The sequence below is a fragment of the Trichomycterus rosablanca genome, chromosome 2 (assembly GCF_030014385.1).
Source record: "Trichomycterus rosablanca isolate fTriRos1 chromosome 2, fTriRos1.hap1, whole genome shotgun sequence".
NCBI classification, from domain to species: Eukaryota; Metazoa; Chordata; class Actinopteri; order Siluriformes; family Trichomycteridae; genus Trichomycterus; species Trichomycterus rosablanca.
In genome coordinates this window covers 50,036,314-50,056,683 of record NC_085989.1, presented here as the reverse complement: position 1 = coordinate 50,056,683, position 20,370 = coordinate 50,036,314, and the positions used below count along the sequence as shown (strand labels likewise).

The window sequence follows — 20,370 nt, the reverse complement described above, 5'->3', positions numbered from 1 at the left end:
TTGGTTGCTCCGCATTTGTCTGCCATGTTAGGCAGCATTTTAAGGCATCTAAGAATTTGAACAGCCTTCTTCTCCGGAGCGCACATAGGATGACGTAAAATGTGTCTATGTAGAGAGATCACTAGGTTTTCGAACACACCCTGAGTAGAGTGTCTAAATAATCTGATTATGAGTTTGATGTCTTATTAGGATCCTCTCTACCGAGGCAGCTGATCAGGTAGGTGGTGGGAGCAGGGCGGGTCACTAGGTTTTTAGACAGACCCGACGTCTTTGGACTGTGGAAGGAAACCGGGAATGTCTCATGAGCCACTGCGTCACCCTATTGCTTATCATTTACTGTTAAAGTCAAAGGTTTACTGGACCTGTAGCGACTGTATTTGTACTCCGGTGATCTCTGCAAATATTTAAGGTACATTTAGTGGAATAAATGATCATAAATGCAAGATATTTTAGTTGTAAAGGGTTTTCGAAAAATATAATTGCTGCGTGTTTATTACACTGAGCTCCTTGTTCTTCGGTCCGTATATTGCTCAGAAAGAGCACGTCTCAGTAGGAGCATTTTAAGGCATCTAAGAATTTAGACATGCCTTCTTCTCTGGAGCATGTAGGATGATGTAATAAATGCTGTCTATGTAGAGAGATCACTAGGTTTTCAGACAGTGCCAAACATTTACTTGTACTCTCTTCACATCTCTTATTTAATGAATTTACACCAATAATTGTCTTTTACACCAAAACAATTGGATACAGCTTTCATTTTTAGATGCTTCATCTCAGTGAGGGCCCCAGTAGTGGTGGGGCGATTGATCCAAATATTGATATTAACGATAACAATGTTGGTATTTGTATTGGATTGATACTAGTGTGATGGAATCGATACTTTAGTTTTACTTTTTCTCCGCACGTTTCTCCTATTTCATCAGAAAGTAAAGATCATGTGTGTACAGACGTGACTCCTCTCACATCTTACATGCTCACCTCACGTCTCCCCTCCTGCTCTGCCTGCAATACGTCACGCTGTTACGTGGTTATAATCCTAACAGACATCAGTGCATTGGTAAGCATTGGAAGATTGTAAGTTTTTGAATACTTTGCTTTGCAGATACAGAAATTGGGGCGATTTTATGGAAATAATAGTGTAAACTATACGTATGTAAAGTTTGTTTATTAGCAGACATCCCAAGTCTCCCGGAAGTTCTGGGAGTCTCCCGCATACACATAGCGGCTCCCTGATACCCGCAAGTCAGATAAAATCTCGAACGAGCGGCCAAGAGCGACACACATGCGCACGCACGGACACAGACTTTATTCTCCATCGCGTATTAAATCCGTTATCTAATACACTATCTAGTGCACTATGTAGGGAACATAAATCCGTGATCTGATATACAATCTAGTGCACTGTGTAGGGAACATAAACCAATTGTCTAATTCATTATCTAGTGCACTACGTAGGGAACATAAATTCATATCTAAAATACTATCTAGTGCACTATGTAGGAAAAATAAATCCGTTATCAGATATACAATCTAGTGCACTATGTAGGAAACCTAAATCCGTTAAATAATATGCTACCTAAAGCATTATGTAAGAAACATAAATATTTTATCTTGCACACTATCTAGTGCACTATGTAGTACACATTAATGTGTTTGTGACGCGAACAGTTGGCAATGTAGCTCAGTTAGCAGCTCAGGGGGGGATTTCGGTGTCCGGGGGTACCTCCCTGAAATGAGTTTTTGCAACTTGGATGTCTGTATTAGGGTTTTAATGTCAAAACATTTTACACTTTGGTTACATTTATGACAGGAACGGTAGTTACTCATCACACAAGATTCATCAGTTCACACAAGGTTATATTAAACACAGTCATGGACAATTTTGTTTCTCCAATTCACCTCACTTGCACGTCTTTGGACTGTGGGAGGAAACTGAAGCACCTGGAGGAAACCCACGCAGACACGGGGAGAACATGCAAACTCCACACAGAAAGGACCCGGATCGCCACACCAGGGGAACTAACCCAGGACCTTCTTGCTGTGAGGCGACAGTGCTACCATAATGCACACGTACATAAAGTACGGACGCACTTTGCGCAGCCTACGCGACTGAATGGGAGCATGTAGTGAGGCTGTTATTCCGTGTGTTTTGGTAAATAAGCTTTCTTTGACTTTGTGCTTATAAATGTAAACAGAATAAACAGAATAGCATAGACCTTTTATTTTAAATTAACAAGGACACATGTGTTCGGTCACTATTAAAAATGTACATATTTATTCACCCAGCAAACACAACTATATGGTATGAGTTAGCTGCTTTGTGGTGATACGCCATGATGGTAACATTGTGAGAAAGTAAAGCACCAGAAACAAGAAATCAGACCGCTTTAAACTACTGAATTTATTGACAAGCAGCTACTTACAAAAAACGTCTTACAAAAATACACATAAAGATCATGAAAATTTATTCAGATTTAACAATTTGATGATGCATCTACCTTAATTATTAAAAGGTATCAGTATCGGATTGATATCGGCGATACTGGCCCTGTATTTACTTGGTATCGGATCGATAACAAAGTTTACAGTATCGCACACCACTAGGCTCCAGTACTCATTACCCAGCACCTGGAACAGGGTCTAGAAAGTTCGGCTGTATTGCGTCACACTGTCAGGTGCAGTTATAGCCCCACCCACATAAAGCGGCTTCCTGCGCACCTGAGCCGCTACTGGTTGAAACCGCTGTCAGTGAGCTCGGTACAGGTGGGAGGAAACATGCTGCAGTGTTGTGTGTCGCTCCGGGTAAAACTTACTTTATTAGGAGATACGGAGCGTGTAACTGGGAGACCTGGACCAGGTTGAAGCTCAGTACTACTACTAATGATAATAATAATAATAATAATAAAAGCGCAGTTCGGTTCAGAAATCTTGGAGTCGGTTATTGTTTGTGATGAAGACTTCACGTGTTGGATAAAACGCTCCGAAAACGCTTCAAACTGATTTAAATCTGCTTATAACTCGGAATATTTTCATGTTCGTCAAACATCTGGACATTTTACTGCCAGAATTGTTCTACAAACTGTTTTTCGACAATGTGGATGTTTGGGAATGAACTTCTAAATGAACCGATTCCTAATCTCCGCTACTTTGATTCATGACTCTACAGTGATTCACTGAATCGATTCTCTACAGGAAACATCAGGAGGTTGTGAGTACTGAAGCTTTTCTAAAACCTTAGTTTGCTTTAGCTGCTCCCGTGTCTGCATATCGATACCATTTTTTCCCAACCGAGTACAAGTACATGTATTTTTTTACTCACCGATACCTATTTAGAATGATGCAATCTGGAGCATTATGGAATAGTGTAGTTTTTAGTGTAAAATAGTGCAGTGGAACAGACCTCATTGAGAGATTCTGACAAGCTAACGTAAACGTTCATTAATAAACGCACGTAATTAACGTTGTGCACATCATACATGCGATGCGATTCTGCTGATTGAAATATTTACTTTAAAATGATAATACAGTCCGATCCCATCTGAACCACAGTGGCTCGGTGGGTAGCACTGTCACCTCACAGCAAGAAGGTCCTAGGTTTGGTTCCTTTCTGTGTGGAGTTTGCATGTTCTCCCAGTGTCTGTGTGGATTTCCTTCAGGAGCTCCGGTTTCCTTCCGCAATACAAAGACATGCAGTCAGACTAAATGTTGATCTAGGTATGAGAGTGTGTGAGTATCATTGCGTCTTTGCCATGTGATGGACTGGTCACCTATCCAGGCTGTTTCCTACCTTACACGTGTGTGTGTTGTGTATATGTATATAATTTTTGCTTCAATTTTTTACTTATTGTATGTGTAAGCACCGTTGGATTGCTACTCAATTTTGTTGTACACTGTGCAATGACAATAAAGGCATCTTATCTAATCTAATCTTATCTTATCTTATGCCCAGTAAATTGGACTCACCACAGCCTTGAAGAGAATAAAGCAGTGGTAAAAGAGACAGTGAGTGAGTGATGCGAAGTTACTTTTCCCTCTTTTTAATGTGAGATTAATTAAATTTACGAAAAGCTTAATTAATTAACCCTTCATGATCTAAACCAGGGATGCCTGGATATTGACTGAACCCTCCACTAGATGGCAATATGAGCCTGTGAACGAGTAGGAAACAAATTAGACATGGACATTAGGGGCAACATTTACCACTAAAACAAAGCAACTTGTTTTTTAAACGTTTATAACACAATTAATTAAAAGCTTTGCACTCGGAATGACTAAATGAAATTATTGCTGTATGAATGTATATATGAATGTTAATGCTTCTTTTTTGACATGTGGCTTTGATTTGTTTTCACTGTACAATCTTATAATTCTGCTATAACCTTAAACAATTCTACCCAAGACACGTCTTTATACTTGATAACTTTAATAATGTCTTAATCACATTTCAATCCTTAAACAAATCTCTTCATAACTACAGAATTTAAAAAATAATTAGCATGTTTAATTAGCACTCATGATGAATGTTTCATAAAATTCTAGACATAATTTATTGTAAATATAAACTTTTGCTACTTTAATGACACCTTAAAATGAATGCTGTTATGATTGCTGTTAAAATAAAAAAAACAAAAAAAACAAGCCAGAATCAGTGGCGGCTTCTGCCAAATCTCACAGGGGGGGGCAATTGTTGCGATGATGGCCAAGGTGACCCGTTCAATGGGTAAATTAAAGCTTAAATAATTAACATCTTAATTCATCTGTCAGTTTGCCCTCACAAATAACTTTGAACATGAAGAGAGAGAGAGCAGCTTTACCATTAATCATAAAATGAAGTAAAGCTTCACACTAACAATTTAATTCAGTCTTCATCATCAGCATTTTATTTTAGGTGCAGCAGATCCTGAGCTAATGGTATGTTGACGAGATCGCTAGCTGCTCCAATTAGGGTTGCCAACTTTCAGAACTAGAAATAAGGAACACCCTGGGCTGACGGAAGGCATAGGGTGGGGGCTGGGATGTTGGGTGTTTAGCTGATCGGGAGCGGGGGGTAGGCAGTTAGGGTTGTTTAATATTCATTATTTTTATTCTTTAGAATAATAAATCAAAACCATAATTTAGGCAAAACAACATAAAGAACATCATGTAACATTTTTTTTTCAAAAGGGCAAACAACATTTTACATAATCTATCTTCACACTGACATGCAGCCCCGGTTCTGGACTGCGTTGCTTGGGGGGTTTTCAAACCTAAAAGGGGTGGTACTGTACTGAACACAACTCCACGCTGATTGGACTACAATATTTAGAGGCAATACAGACTGTCCAGAACAGTCACAGCAAGTTTAACACTGTTTAACTTCTGTTTAACATATTCTGGAGAATTTTGAACACCCAGATTTTAATGGTTTTAATGGATTTACATTCATATACAAGAGGAACTATAGCATACTCCCAGGTCTTGGTTTTCTATGGGTTTCTGTCACATAGTGTTGTTGAGTTTTATTAGGCAGTCAGTCAGCTTCACTGTAAAAAAGGTCAAACTTTAACAAAAAAATAAGTCAACATTTTGCAATCATTTTTTTTTAAGTAAGCAGACCCTGTTTGTGCAAAGTTGAATGAACTCATCAAGTACAACTTAAGTGCACCAAACTTATTTTATGTTGCATCAAATCATATTAAAAAGTAATCTGTATTCATTTTCAAATGTCAATTTAAATTGGCATGACTTATTAATTCAAGTAATAAAGTTGTGTACATATAAAATGAATTTGAATTAGCCCTTATAGTTACTGACATACAAAATAGTACACAAAGCCAAAATCAACAGTAAGATTAACATTGTTTTTATTTTTAAAAAGTAAATATTTCAAGTAAATAATGAGGTGGAACAACGTTTCATCCACACATGAATCAAAAAGCAATCAACAGGTGGTAACCTACACAGATCAGCCATAACATTAAAACGACCTCCTTGTTTCTACACTCACTGTCCATTTTATCAGCTCCACTTACCATATAGAAGCACTTTGTAGTTCTACAATTACTGACTGTAGTCCATCTGTTTCTCTACATGCTTTGTTACCCCCCTTTCACCCTGTTCTTCAATGGTCAGGACCCCCACAGAGCAGGTATTATTTAGATGGTGGATCATTCTCAGCACTGCAGTGACACTGACATGGTGGTGGTGTGTTAGTGTGTTAGTGTTGTGCTGGTATGAGTGGATCAGACACAGCAGCGCTGCTGGAGTTTTTATACACCTCACTGTCACTGCTGGACTGAGAATAGTCCACCAACCAAAATATCCAGCCAACAGCGCCCTGTGGGCAGCAACCTGTGACCACTCATGTTCTAGAAGATGACAAACTCAAACAGCAGCAATAGATGAGTGATCGTCTCTGACTTTACATCTACAAGGTGGACCAACTAGGTAGGAGTGTGTAATAGAGCAGACACGGTATTTAAAAACTCCAGCAGCACTGCTGTGTCTAATCCACTCATACCAGCACAACACACACTAACACACCACCACCATGTCAGTGTCACTGCAGTGCTGAGAATGATCCACCACCTAAATAATACCTGCTCTGTAGTGGTCCTAGGAGAGTCCTGACCATTGAAGAACAGCATGAAAGGGGGGTAACAAAGCATGCAGAGAAACAGATGGACTACAGTCAGTAATTGTAGAACTACAAAATGCTTCTATATGGTAAGTGGAGCTGATAAAATGGACAGTGAGTGTAGAAACAAGAAGGTGGTTTTAATGTTATGCCTGATCAGTGTATCTGTGCAATAAATGCAACACTGCAATAAATTTAAACAGGAATTAATCAGTGCAATAAATTTAGCCTTGGATCCACACAACTAAGTGCTTCACACAATAGGCAACAGTGCAATAAAAGTAACTTCCAAAAAGTAGCTTCCACACAGATGCACATCAGGAAAGGTCTGAAGAAATAAGTCAGATATTTTACATTGCAAGTAATTCAATGATTCATCTGAGAATTTCGAAGAAACAAGAATCTCAGTAATATCTTTAAGATCCATTAGGATCTCCCAAGCAGGTTCATTTTCAGGCACAAGGCCACCGATCATAAGAGGTAACAACCTTAACAATGTCTAATTTTCGTGGCAATTGCCCCCAATTGTTCCTTTTTAAAAAACTAGACTTGGGGACTGTGTGAGGTTTGTTGATTTTATCTGTGCCTTTATAAGAAAATGATGTTTTGGACAGCATCCAATGAAAAGAAACCATTCACTGTCAGTTTTTTTTAAAAACATAAAGCTAATTCAGTAGGGACAATTCCCTCCAAGAGATCATGCAAAATATCTGGAGGAAAGCTGGTGACTGGGTGGAAATCTATTAAGTACTTGCTGATCACACACTCACTCTTAATGCCATCAACAGAGGCTTTATCACTGGGGCTCATTTAAAACTGCATTGTGCTGAGCTGGAGATCTCAACTGAAAATGTGGGTACACTGAATCTGCTAATGTTTCTCGGCTAACTAAACAGAACCTACAAAAATGTTTGACCAAGAAACTCTCCTGTAAGTGCGTGTGCTGCAAGGTTGTCTGCACAAACACAGAAAATTGTTCCTTTTACTCGACGATTTGGTGGATCAAAAAATGCTCCCTCCTCCTCTAGAACAGCAATGTCCTTAAGTTAAGGCTCAAGAAATTTGTCAAACTCAAAGTTTTACGTCTTCACTCTTGCCAAGAGCAGCTAACTGAATTGTATGTATTCATAGATGTACTGGCTGAAAAGTGGCTGAAAAATTGCTTTTCATTACAAATGTCTTTGTAATCACAAAGCTCACACATAAAGGTACAATTTTTGTCAGTTAAAGAGGCTTTAGAATGGCATCTAGAAGTCTGTCACCTGAACCAAATCCTATAGAACTACACAGGGGCGTAGCACCAAATTCTGGGCCCTATGCACAAGCAGTGCCCATGGGCACCCCAGTCCAGACTCCTTCTAGACTCCTCAAGGGCCCTCCCCCGACTTGGGGCCCTGGTAACTCAGTCCCACTTTTCACCCCACTACAACACCCCTGGAACTACAACAAAGTAGAGCTGAAAACAAATCCTGTGTAACCAAACAACACACCTGTATAGACCTGCCTTATAGTCACCACCCACAGAACATAAGCACAGATTTATTGTGCTTGTACTGAATTATCGGCACTTCTAGTACTCTTGTACAATGAGGTAAGTTACATTTAATATTTCTGGAAAATCTTCAGGAGCTGTTAGTGTTATAACATGTTTATCAATTGTTACATAATTATGATGTTTTATCTTTGCTGATCTCCATAATACGTTGTTAAACTACATCTACAAACTAGAATTATTTATTATCATTCGTTTATTTTGTTCACAATAATTTCTCTTTCTCAAGTTCTCAAATTATGTTGTTTTATTAGAGGTCAGTGGTCTATTAAATAACTCTGATGTTATTGCTTTTTTTGCTGTTCACTATTTAGTAAACAGGGTAAAATCAAGAAGGACTTCCTCCTTCCTGACTGTAAAAATGGTAAGATTTTAAAGCACAAAGACAAAACATATATAAATAAAAAAGTCTGGATCTGTCATGGCTTGATAATCACTTGACTTGTTTGAATGTTGCAGAAAATTATCTTCAAAAGATCAGTCAGATTGTGTCAAAACATCGTGGGAAAAAGCTGAGACTAAATAAAGTTGAAAAATTCACTTTCAGAGTTGGGTCTTTCAAAAACACATGGTTTAAAGATGAACCTGACTTATTGAAAAAGTGGGAGCAGTTCTATCTACCTGATCACATGTTTATGGAGGTGATAGGAGTACTAGAAAACTTCTATCATGATGAACTCAGTAATGAGTTGGTGTTGATGGTGTGTGAGGATGGAAACGTATATGCTTATGAAGATGAACACCTGCATCTAGTTGCCAATAACCTAACAGAGCTTTTTGAGTGTGGGGTCCAGTTTCCGGGCATCAAACAATACTACTCTGGCCAAAGATTTCAGGACATGGTATGTACATCCAAATTTATTAGAAAAAAAATAGTTAAATAGACTAATGGTTAAATAAAGCTTTTGTGTAAAAGTCCTACATAAGTATATGACAAACAACTAGTTAAACTAAAATCATACATCCTGTCTTTGGTTAGGAGACCATGATTACATGTACTTTAATTGTTGTTTGTAGATGTTTGTGAAATTTTGTGAAGTAGCTCCAAATGACATGCCAGACTGAAAATCTATGATTGCTTTCTGCAGTTGGGGCAAAAAATTGTTTTTTTATCGTAAATGATATTCCAACTTCCATTTCATTGCCCACTTACAGTAGTGATAAAAAAATAGTGATTTTAAAAAAGTGAATAAAGCACAAAATCATTATAATAACTTTCATTTCCATAAATGCAAATGCACTGAAAATACTACACTTTCAATTCTAAATCAAAACATTAACATCATTTAGCCAGTTTGTGTTAATCCTTTACAGAACTTCACCAATTGAACTCCTCACTGCTATTATTTTGAACAAGCCCCTTTCAATCAATGCTTTGATTACTCAGAATGAACGGCATGCATGTCCTAATTGTTGGGTTTGTTTTGTTTTCATTACTCTACTACACTTTCAAGTATTTTTTTTGCTATGTAGAAATATCACTTCTACTAAAAACAGTGATTTATCAGGTTAATGGTGTTGGACTGCTATTTTTTTGAACACCACTGTAAAGAACACCACTGTAATGTAAAGTCCTACCATAATGTTTGTGTCAAAGTGCCGTCAAACCATGCCTATTTACATGGGCACAGATAAGTTACCAGCTTTACTTAATCATAAAAATCAACAATGAATTGGAACACACCACATAGATAGATGGCACAAAAGTTAAACATTTGCTGTATTTATATTTTTAATACAGCAGACAGCAAAAAATGAATTGATAGAGTAACTGCTTTAAGTGAAAATACTTATGTTGAGATATTGTGAAAGTATTATCCACTAGTAAATAAATCTCTACTAACCATCTGCAAAGGATCATCATCCATATAAAGTGTTGTAAGAAGTGTTGTATGAAAAATATATTATTATATAATATTTTAATGTCAGGAAGATGATGAATGTAATGAAAAGGAGAGATCACAGAGAGTTACAGAGACAAGCAAGAAAAACCAGGACATGTTTGAGAACATGAAGATAGAATTTTTAAAAAGTTTGGAATATGTTGATCAGATACTGTCAAATGAGGTGAGTGGTTTTTTTTTTGTCTTATGTAATAAAATAACATGTAACTGTTATGAACATACCATCTTCCTAATAGCTAATAGATTGTAGTAAATTAATTATATTTTCTTTGTTTTTTCTTACTTTGTTTAAATACAGCAGCCAGCTATCTGTTGTTCAACAATAAAAAAGGACACCATAGAGACATCACATAAATCATTAATGTCCAGCTATGTTGAAGTTCATAGAAGGAGATGGCTCGGTGAGAGATGTCCCCCTCCAGCACACCTCGACATCTCAAGCTGACCTTTCGAACTCAAAAGTTTAAATCTCAGCTCTGCTACCAGCAGGATGGGTGCTTGGATAACATTGACAATAACCGACATGTATGACTTCTAGGGCTGGGCGATATATGAATATTTTAAAAATATCGATATATTTTCATACGCGATATAAGATAAGACAATATCGCGTATATCGATATAAATGTTGCGTTCCAGTTAGATCCGACAGTTCGTCTTTCTCTTCTCCCAGTTTGTCTCTGCACATGTTCACCTGCCCCGCCCCTCTCCCTCACTGCCCCGCCCCTCTCCCTCACTGAACACAACTCGCCCCTCCCCACCGCTTCACCAGTAAGTCCTGCAGGCAGCGATAGCATGGAGACGGATAAAGACGTGACAGAAGCTATGGAAGAGGAGCTGCTTACTAAAAATAAAAATAATGACTAATTTTGTAATTTTTTGGAGATGGTTCGAATTCAAAGTGTCAGATGAGCAGCAGAATAATGTATTCTGTAGAGAATGCCGAAAACAAGTCCAGATAAAAGGTTCCAGCTCTGTGTACCTTCATTCGTTTTTCACTTCAAATCCCAAAGTTAAAAAACAAGAAAACGAGTCGTTATTCGTTTCAAAAACCAACACAAGCGCATGCACGCGCTGACATGCACGTATTTACTTCACATTAAGTGTTGAGAAAGTAATAATAACGTAACGGTGCGTCTCCTGTTGTTCTGACTCTTGTGTTTGTATATGTGATGTGCATATATTTTCTCTATCTGTAAAAATCAAACATTATGGGGATTTCTGTACTGGATGTTGTACGTGGTCGTGTTAGTTTATACTGGACGATCGCCCGACGTCCGACACGTCATTTATTTATTTATCTTCTATTATAGTATTTCTTGTTGTCGGCCAATAAACAACCAAACATTATTAAATTGCATGAACTAACTCTGCAGTAAACAAGGAGCAAACAGCAATTAAACAACAAATAAAGCTGTTAAATAATAATACAGTGCATGAAGCAGAACGCTGATTAAAATGCATTAAATGTTGTAATAGTTACACAGTAACATGAACGATTAGTTCTGCCTGTATTACAGAACTGAGTTCTATACAGTAAAAGAAAATATTAATGTAAATGTTTATGTTGTGGCGACATATACATAAAATAATGTATAAGGTCCAAACATGGGGGGGTGGGGGGTTAACGAGGGGTTTACTTTAACGGGGTTTTACTTTTAATGTCACACAAGCTCAGCCGGAAACCGTGTCATTCCAACATCTTCCCTACACACTCGCTCCCTGCGCCCTATAGTACACTTAACATTCTTAAAGGGCCAGACAATATATTTGTAATTCACGTTAGACAACAGGAGATGCCTTAGAAAACAACTTTTTTTTTTCTTAGAATAGCTCTTTTTAATATTAATAAAAGTGCCTGTAAAAAAATTGGAACATGTAGCTTTGTCTCAGAAGTGTCTTTTTGTTATTACCTTATGGAATAAAAAAATATCGAGATATATATCGTATATCGCCATTCAGAAAAAAATATCGAGATATTCCTTGACTTCCTTTCTTGGGAAAACCTGACTGGAATGGAACTATTTCAGAAGCAAAATACAATAATCTACTTATTTTATTTGTGTGAATATAAAAATAATAAGTTATATAAATAAGTTGCTTTCAATTTACAAGCACTTCCGGGTCTGTTGGACCTGTTCTTCAGGCTTGCCATTTTGTTAACTGAGGTAGTTAGGTGGTTCATTTTTCAGCTTTTTTTTGTAACTTGGCAAATATCTCTGTTGGCTGAGGTAAGTAACCTAGCTAATAAAAACTTTTCTCATTTTAATGCATTGAGGAAACAACTTTAACCCAGTGTCGAGAGCAAAGTTAAAACTCGATAACACACAGATGGCTAGCTGAATGAAGTTTTATCTGAGGCTGGTAAAGTTTTGCATTCATTTGTAAACATGCTAAGCTTGTTAGAGAAAACATAGTTAACTTAATTTAAACCTCATGTCAGGTTAGTTAACTTGGTTAACCACAACATAACGAGTCTTTTTTTTTTGTGCAAACCTCAATTATCTTAATATTCAGTCATTTGTGAGACATATTTTAATTATTCCAATTTGGTACATTTCATTCTAATAAAGATAAAACTATAAAAATGTAATTAAAATGAAACTTGTTAATGTGACAATTAGTCCAAAAATTTAATGTTTATTAACTGCATGTTTTGACAAGACAAATTAAAGTATTAACAAATTACTTTTGACACTTTTCATACTATAATAATTGATGTTGCAGGACCCGGAAGGTTTAGAAGTGGACCAGCCCTCATTGGCAGTAGTTGTGATGATGAACGTGAGAGCTTCTGCAGGTGACACATTAAAGGACATCATGATTATTATTAAGGGAGCGCATGTCATCACAGGACTAAAAGATAATGCTATGGCTTGTGCTGACTTCCTTGGCTTGACCTATGTGCTAAACCTCAGTTATCCCAGCCGGCAGACATTACAAAGGCATGGCTGTGGAAGAAGAGGGCCAAGTATTGGACTGGCCTACTAGAGAGAATGTGTGGAGAATTTTGTAAGAAGTGACTATGACAACAACCGTGTACTGTTGCACACCTTAAGACATGTTTTCAGGAACAATGGCACAAAATACACCAGAACACTTCATTGCTAGGTATTCAAGGTGCCAAAACATCTTTGTGTTGAGACGGAATGGCAACATTACAAAGTGGTAAATGCTTTACCATCCCAGCTTTTTTGGAAGGTGCTGCAGCCCTGAAATGCAAGAATGGATGTTTACTAACACATGAAATAAAGCTGACCAGGCAAAAACTGAAATATCTTGGGATTATTCTGTCTGCAATTCAATAAAAGTCAAAGGAAATGTAAGAAACTCTGCATTTCGTATTTTTCGTACTGTCCCAATTGTTGTATGTTAAATGATCAAAACTGCTTTACTCTTTTCTGTTTAAAAATTAAAGGACATTTTTGTTTAAGCAGTTAAAGAATTAAAATTTCAGCTGGGATAACTTTATTTTTAAGTATTCAAATCGAGTATTAACCTCTGAATTGGTTCTTTTTCATGTTTTCCATTTACAGTTATTCATGTCATTAATATTATTGTTCTGTTGGCTTAATTTTACTGAGTAAATATGGCTAATTGAGTCCTCTATAGTCAACTCAATTTTATTAGTACTAATTCAAGTTTGAACTTTGAATCTACTTAATACTTTTGTATAGATTAAAATTAAATATTTAATATATTGTATTAACTCTACTCAAATTAAATGCATTTTTTAAAGTGTTATAATTGATTACTTTTGAATCAAAATGAAGATGAAGCCTAGTAGTATTTACTTAATAGTATTGCGTGTAATCTGTTGCCTCAATTTTGAGTAGATATAGGGTAATATTTTTTTACAGTGTAGATACTGTGACCACCAATAAACAAATGAACTCTTGTGTTTTCATTGGTTTTATTCTGATAACAGAAATAATACAGCCTTTAGTATTGATTAGCAAGCCCCTGCTTTCTCTCTACTCTCCTCAGCTGCTCATACATGATAAAAATCAAAGGCCACGAAAGCAGGGCTTATAGTATAGATAACAATATAATGTATTAAAATTATAAAAAATAACAACAGCTTATTAACAATAGTAACTTGGATTCATTGACAGACTAGACGGGTGCATACAGTGATGACGTCACTACTGTGCAATGCTACATTAACATAACATTAACACATAAGTGCTTAAGAGAATATCTCATGTTTTAACAACTTTATACAGAAACGTATGCATACCTGATAACAGAAATAACTTTTAGTATTGGTTAGCGAACCCCTGCTTTCTCTCTGCTCTCCTCACCTCCTCATATACAAACAATATAAAAGAATAAACTTAGCTAACTGGTATACTGCATGGACCATGCTGTGTAATGCTAGAAACATGTGCAGAAGTATAATTCACTCTAAAACTGACCATCAGCAAATATAATACAGCACAATTGCTGATAATGAACCCAGGAACATGCCCAGCACCAATACAGGCTATATTAAAGAGAAGAATTTTGTGTAATTATAACAGTAAAACATACAGTGTATCACAAAAGTGAGTACACCTCTCACATTTCTGCAAATATTTCATTATATCTTTTCATGGGACAACACTATAGACATGAAACTTGGATATAACTTAGAGTAGTCAGTGTACAGCTTGTATAGCAGTGTAGATTTACTGTCTTCTGAAAATAACTTAACACACAGCCATTAATGTCTAAATAGCTGGCAACATAAGTGAGTACACCCCACAGTGAACATGTCCAAATTGTGCCCAAATGTGTCGTTGTCCCTCCCTGGTGTCATGTGTCAAGGTCCCAGGTGTAAATGGGGAGCAGGGCTGTTAAATTTGGTGTTTGGGGTACAATTCTCTCATACTGGCCACTGGATATTCAACATGGCACCTCATGGCAAAGAACTCTCTGAGGATGTGAGAAATAGAATTGTTGCTCTCCACAAAGATGGCCTGGGCTATAAGAAGATTGCTAACACCCTGAAACTGAGCTACAGCATGGTGGCCAAGGTCATACAGCGGTTATCCAGGACAGGTTCCACTCGGAACAGGCTTCGCCAGGGTCGACCAAAGAAGTTGAGTCCACGTGTTCGGCGTCATATCCAGAGGTTGGCTTTAAAAAATAGACACATGAGTGCTGCCAGCATTGCTGCAGAGGTTGAAGACGTGGGAGGTCAGCCTGTCAGTGCTCAGACCATACGCCGCACACTGCATCAACTCGGTCTGCATGGTCGTCATCCCAGAAGGAAGCTGACGCACAAGAAAGCCAGCAAACAGTTTGCTGAAGACAAGCAGTCCAAGAACATGGATTACTGGAATGCCCTGTGGTCTGACGAGACCAAGATAAACTTGTTTGGCTCAGATGGTGTCCAGCATGTGTGGTGGCGCCCTGGTGAGAAGTACCAAGACAACTGTATCTTGCCTACAGTCAAGCATGGTGGTGGTAGCATCATGGTCTTGGGCTGCATGAGTGTTGCTGGCACTGGGGAACTGCAGTTCATTGAGGGAAACATGAATTCCAACATGTACTGTGACATTCTGAAACAGAGCATGATCCCCTCCCTTCGAAAACTGGGCCTCATGGCAGTTTTCCAACAGGATAACGACCCCAAACACAACCTCCAAGATGACAACTGCCTTGCTGAGGAAGCTGAAGGTAAAGGTGATGGACTAAACCCAATTGAGCACCTGTGGCGCATCCTCAAGTGGAAGGTGGAGGAGTTCAAGGTGTCTAACATCCACCAGCTCCGTGATGTCATCATGGAGGAGTGGAAGAGGATTCCAGTAGCAAACTGTGCAGCTCTGGTGAATTCCATGCCCAGGAGGGTTAAGGCACTGATAATAATGGTGGTCACACAAAATATTGACACTTTGGGCACAATTTGGACATGTTCACTGTGGGGTGTACTCACTTATGTTGCCAGCCATTTAGACATTAATGGCTGTGTGTTGAGTTATTTTCAGAAGACAGTAAATCTACACTGCTATACAAGTTGTACACTGACTACTCTAAGTTATATCCAAGTTTCATGTCTACAGTGTCGTCCCATGAAAAGATATAATAAAATATTTGCAGAAATGTGAGAGGTGTACTCACTTTTGTGATACACTGTATATAACTCTGTTATGTATAGTAGACATACAAAATAAAGCATTTATTCCTTTCTTTTCTAGTTTGCTTTAAATTACCAAGAAAAAAGTTGTTACAGTATGGAAAATGCAGATTATTGACTTTTATTTGATTGCAGACAGTTTGAACCCAATATATTTTTTTCATGTTTTGTCTGGGTAATTTTATTTTATTTGTTAATACACATTAATTCCTGCATTTCAGGCCTGTAACACATTCCAGAAAAAGTTGGACAGTGGAAAGGTAAAAATATAAATAAGGTATGAATAAGGATTATTTCAAACAGGTGATGTCATCTAGAACAAAAACAGTATCCCTTAAAGGCTGAGTCTCTGATGAGTATAGATGATCAGAGGATCCAGTTTATCAACAAATGTGTGAGAAAATGATTGAAATCTTTAAAAACAATGAACCTCAAAGAAAGATTGGAAGGGATTTGCATATTTCTCCCTCTACAGTGCAGAATATCATTAAACCATTCAAGGAATCAAGATGAATTTCAGTGTGTAAAGGACAAGGGTGCAGGCTTAAGCTGAACTCTCGTGATCTTCCATCCCTCAGACGACATCAAGAACCTCCACTCAACAATAGCTGATATAACCACATAGGTGAGGGATTAGTTTATCAAACCTTTATCAAGCTCTACAATCCAGAGTTACTGCACAAATGATACTAAAAACTGTACTGTGTAAAAAAGAAGCCTTTTGTCAACCATGTCCAGAAGCCGCATAAAGTTCTACTTTTTTTGGAATGTGTTGCAGGCCTGAAATGCAGGAATGGATGTTTATTAATAAATGAAATAAAGTTGACCAGACAAAACATATGAAATATCTCAGGTTCATCCTGTCTGCAATTACACAAAATCTAAGTAAATGTAAAAAAAATCCCTAGTGCCTAGTGCAAAAATGCATATGTATGTACATATTTCAAACATGTTACAAATATATTAGTAAACATTCAATAAATGCATTACCATGAATGATACCTTTAGTTAGAATTAAGTTTCATTTAATTTAATATACTTCTCAAAAACTTGTTTTCAAATAGATTTTTGCTAAGTATGTTTTAACAACTGCTATAGTAATTCACTTAAAGAACACTTTTAGCACATTATACAAAGGTTTACTTGAGTGTATCAGAACGTCTTTCATTGGTACAGTAGTAAAACTTTTTACAACTTTTGTTACATTAAACTATTATCATTTTAAATATATTTCAATGTGCTTTAATTCTAATGTAACACAAATAAATAATCATATTAAAGAACACATTCAGGTACTTTTTAATAACATCTTATGTATTTTTAATAACATGTAAAACATTCACTTCAACAACAAGCTGGTATAAATCTTTCGGCCTTCCCTTTCCATCTGAAAAGAAATCTTAACCTGTAAAAGTAGGAATTAATTTAAACATGATGGCAGCACTCAGGTGGTGCAGCTGTGAAACACAATTTTATACCACAGCTGACATCTCAAACTTGTGAGTTCGAATCTCAGCTCAGCTAACGGCAGACAAGAGAATTCAACCTCTGCTGGCTGATTGATGGCACCTGCACACAGACAAGAATTGGAGATCAGTGAGTAAATGGTAAATACTGTATATCGCTATGGACGACAAAGAATCACAACTAACAATATGTGTTTACTCTCAAGTCTAAAATATATTTGATGTCTATTTTTAAAACATCTCTAATGTACTCTTAAATGTGCTTTCATTTCACTTTAAGTGAATATGAAACATGGAGTTGAATTCACATGCAGTAGCATACTTAAGTTAAATTAAATGTACTTATAATAGTCTCAATTTAGTACAGTTTAGTACACATAACACACATAATTAGTAGAATTACAAACATTTAATATTGTAATGCTTTTAAAAACTAAACTGTAAACTTTAACATAATGCTAGTTAGGCTGGTGTAATATGGCTGCAAGTGGCCAGATCAGATTTAAAAATGTTTAAATCCAAATTTAAAAGTTTAATTTCACATGCAGTATGAATCTAGTTGAGTGTACTGGTCTATCCTGGCAGATTTAACACAACAGGGCACTCCTTTTTACGCTCTGATGTAAAACAAAACTATAAGCATTGCTAAGCTGTCACAATTACTTTCAACATGGAGGAGGTAACAATGCTCTAACTTTTCTTTTTAGATTGATTTTTATAATGCACATCAGTAACGTGCTTCATTGTAATTTCTCACACAGATAAAAGAAGGAAAAAAAACTAAACAACAAAGGTAAGCTACATGTATTTCACTTATCATTTAAACCATTTGTAGAGACCTAGACTAAAGACCATGAAGCTGTCCTACATTTAATAGCCAAATACAGTCAGAATGTTAAGCTGATGTCATGTTGCATACTTATCTGTTCTTTTCTTTTATCTTTTAAAAGTAAAATAGCATCTAAAAAGGAGGATAATTTTTTGAAAAATGCAAGGTTTCTGATGATGAGAGCTACAATTTTAATTAAAAAAACAAAACCTGGAAAAGATGACCTAATACTTTTGAGAAAGATACTGGAGAAGGTGGGTGTAATCTAAACAACAGATGTTAAAATGTTGTTGATTCTGATTATGTAGAATGTTAATTATTTAAATATTCATTAATTTATTTCTTAGTTTCTGAAGTCCAGAAGATTTTCCATCTCTCTGGTGACCTGTTTTACAGCAGCTTACCTACTCTAGCAGAGATTAATTGTGGTATATGTGCATCTTGCATGATGCTATAGTAGTGAATTATGTGAGACACAATGTAAGTGCAGATTATAGATTATAGATTACAGATTACAGTAATTGAAGGAGTTCAAATCGATAATAAAATGATATTAGTTACTAGTATATATATATATATATATATATATATATATATATATATATATATATATATATATATATATATACATACAGTGGTGCATGAAAGTTTGTGAACCCTTTAGAATTTTCTATATTTCTTCATAAATATGACCTAAAACATCATCAGGTTTTCTAAAAGTCCTAAAAGTAGATAAAGAAAACCCAGTTAAATAAATGAGACAAAAATATTGCACTTGGTCATTTATTTATTGAGAAAAATGATCCAATATTACATATTTGTGAGTGGCAAAAGTATGTGAACCTTTGCTTTCAGTATCTGGTGTGACCCCCCTTTGCAGCAATAACTGCAACTAAACATTTCCGGTAACTGTTGATCAGTCCTGCACACCGGCTTGGAGGAATTTTAGCCCATTCCTCTGTACAGAACAGCTTCAACTCTGGGATGTTGGTGGGTTTCCTCACATTAACTGCTCACTTCAGGTCCTTCCACAACATTTCGATTGGATTAAGGTCAGGACTTTGACTTGGCCATTTCAAAACATTAACTTTATTCTTCTTTAACCATTCTTTGTAGAACGACTTGTGTGCTTAGGGTCGTTGTCTTGCTGCATGACCTACCTTCTCTTGAGATTCAGTTCATGGACAGATGTCCTGACATTTTCCTTAAGAATTCTTTGATATAATTCAGAATTCATTGTTCCATCAATGATGGCAAGCCGTCCTGGCCCAGATGCAGCAAAACAGGCCCAAACCATGATACTACCACCACCATGTTTCACAGATGGGATAAGGTTCTTATGCTGGAATGCAGTGTTTTCCTTTCTCCAAACATAACGCTTTTCATTTAAACCAAAAAGTTCTATTTTGGTCTCATCCGTCCACAAAACATTCTTCCAATAGCCTTCTGGCTCGTCCACGTGATCTGTAGCAAACTGCAGACGAGCAGCAATGTTCTTTTTGGAGAGCAGTGGCTTTCTCCTTGCAACCCTGCCATGTACACCATTGTTGTTCAGTGTTCTCCTGATGGTGGACTCATGAACATTAACATTAGCCAATGTGAGAGAGGCCTTCAGTTGCTTAGAAGTTACCCTGGGGTCCTATGTGACCTCGCCGACTATTACACGCCTTGCTCTTGGAGTGATCTTTGTTGGTCGACCACTCCTGGGGAGGGTAACAATGGTCTTGAATTTCCTCCATTTGTACTCAATCTGTCTGACTGTGGATTGGTGGAGTCCAAACTCTTTAGAGATGTTTTGTAACCTTTTCCAGCCTGATGAGCATCAACAACTCTTTTTCTGAGGTCCTCAGAAATCTCCTTTGTTCGTGCCATGATACACTAC

The 20,370-nt window shown here is 36.9% G+C and overlaps 1 long non-coding RNA gene across 2 annotated transcripts; it reads left to right on the top strand.

Moving 5' to 3' along the window:
* Window positions 1-8,436: 8,436 nt before the first annotated feature.
* Window positions 8,437-13,347, top strand: LOC134309266 (uncharacterized). Of its 2 annotated transcripts, XR_010011023.1 has the most exons (5): window positions 8,437-8,532; window positions 8,628-9,010; window positions 10,098-10,235; window positions 10,371-10,597; window positions 12,800-13,347. It is a non-coding gene; the product is annotated as an uncharacterized LOC134309266 (long non-coding RNA). The 2 variants fall into 2 exon arrangements; XR_010011022.1 differs by lacking the exon at window positions 12,800-13,347 and having other exon boundaries at window positions 10,371-11,672.
* Window positions 13,348-20,370: the final 7,023 nt, after the last annotated feature.